Source organism: Canis lupus, chromosome X (genome assembly GCF_048164855.1).
Source record: "Canis lupus baileyi chromosome X, mCanLup2.hap1, whole genome shotgun sequence".
Taxonomy (NCBI): Eukaryota; Metazoa; Chordata; class Mammalia; order Carnivora; family Canidae; genus Canis; species Canis lupus.
Window position 1 is genome coordinate 11,651,114 of NC_132876.1, and position 1,932 is coordinate 11,653,045.

At 48.8% G+C, this 1,932-nt stretch overlaps 1 pseudogene; it reads right to left on the reverse strand.

Moving 5' to 3' along the window:
- Positions 1-323: 323 nt before the first annotated feature.
- On the reverse strand, positions 324-1,321 carry LOC140627915 (glyceraldehyde-3-phosphate dehydrogenase pseudogene; annotated as a pseudogene).
- Positions 1,322-1,932: the final 611 nt, after the last annotated feature.

Here is a 1,932-nt window from a genome sequence, read left to right on the forward strand (position 1 = left end):
GTCACTGATCACTTACAACTGAAAATCTTAAATCTAGTTTACAACCTTGTGGCATTCAAAGACTCATACAATCTGTTTCAAATTTACTTTTCCAGTCTTATTTTTATTTTTATTTTTTGGCTGGGTACAGTATACTTTATTGATGGTACATGACAAGGTAGGGGTCCCCAAGCCCTCCCCTTCCTCGGGGTCTGGGATGTAAATTGGAGGTCAGGAGATTCTCATTGTGTTGGGGGATTAAGTTGGGGCAGGGACTTCCCAGCAGCTGAGGGCCTCTCTCTTCCTCTTGTTCTTGTTGGGGCTGAGAGTGGTCCAGGAGGCTCTTACCCCTTAGAGGCCATGTTGACTATGAGGTCCACCACCTGGTTGCTGTAGACAAATTCATTGTCATACCAGGAAATGAGCTTGGCAAAGTGGTCATTAAGGGCAATGCCAGCTCCGGCGTCGAAGGTGGAAGAGTGGGTGTCACTATTGAAGTCGCAAGAGACAACCTGGTCCTCAGTGTAGCCTAGGATGCCCTTGAGGGGGCCCTTCGATGCCTGCTTCACCACCTTCTTGATGTCATCATATTTGGCAGCTTTCTCCAGGCGGCAGGTTAGATCCACAACTGACATGTTGGGGGTGGGGACATGGAAGGCCATGCCAGTGAGCTTCCCATTCAGCTCAGGGATGACCTCGCCCACAGCCTTGGTGGTGCCAATGGAAACAGGGATGATATTCTGGGCTGCTCCTTGGCAGTCATGCCACAGCTTCCCAGAGGGGCCATCCACGGTCTTCTGGGTGGCAGTGATGGCATGGATGGTGGTCATGAGGCCCTCCACAATGCCAAAGTGGTCATGGATGACTTTGGCCAGAGAAGTCAAACAGTTGGTGATGCAGGAGGCATTGCTGACAATCTTGAAGGAGTTGTCATACTTCTCGTGGTTCACGCCCATCACAAACATGGGGGCATCAGCAGAAGGAGCAGAGATGATGACCCTCTTGGCCCCACCCAAGACCACCCCAGTCTTCTCCATGGTGGTGAAGACCCCATGGACTCCACAACATACTCAGCACCAGCATCATCCCATTTGATGTTGGCGGGATCTCGCTCCTGGAAGATGGAGATGGACTTCCCATTGATGACAAATTTCCCATTCTCAGCCTTAACCATGCAGTGGAATTTGCCATGGGTAGAATCATACTGGAGCATGTACACCATGTAGTTGAGATCAATGAAGGGGTCATCGATGGCGACAAGATCCACTTTGCCAGAGTTAAAAGCAGCCCTGGTGACCAGGTGCCCAATACGGCCAAATCCGTTTGCTCCGACCTTCACCATCATGTCATGGGGATGCAGCTGGCCCTGCACCAGAAGATGCAGCTGTCTGTCCAACAGGGAGGAGAGAGAGCCTCCAGTCTTATTTTTAAACGTTGCCCTGTTTGAACTTTCCCTCTAGGCAAACTGATCAAATTACTATCCCCTGACATGATTTATATCTTTTCAACCCTACACCTCTTCTCAGAGCACTCCTTTCTGGCACATCCTTACCACCTTCACTCCCCAAATGTTGCCTCTCCCCCCACACGGACTCCCCTACTTCAGTCTGATAAAAGCCTAAGGCTTCCAGAAGGAGGTGTCACCACCATATCCTCCCTGGAAAAGAGGTGTGCATCCTTTATTTGGCACAAGACAAAGCCATGTAGTGTCTGCTTTATTTTGATCTAAATTGGAGGAAAATTCTGGATACCTCCCTAAACATCATAGCTCTGGAGTCATTTGCTCTTGGAGAAGGCAGCACCATAGCCTTCTATCCTGCACTTCCGTAAGCAGTAAAAGAAGCCGTTCCCCGATAACCTACCTTCTTTTTGCTTACAAAGATTTTTTTTAACCATTTTCTTGGTTAATACGTAGGCTATCTCTAATCTTGTAATCATTCTGTACGTAGAGAA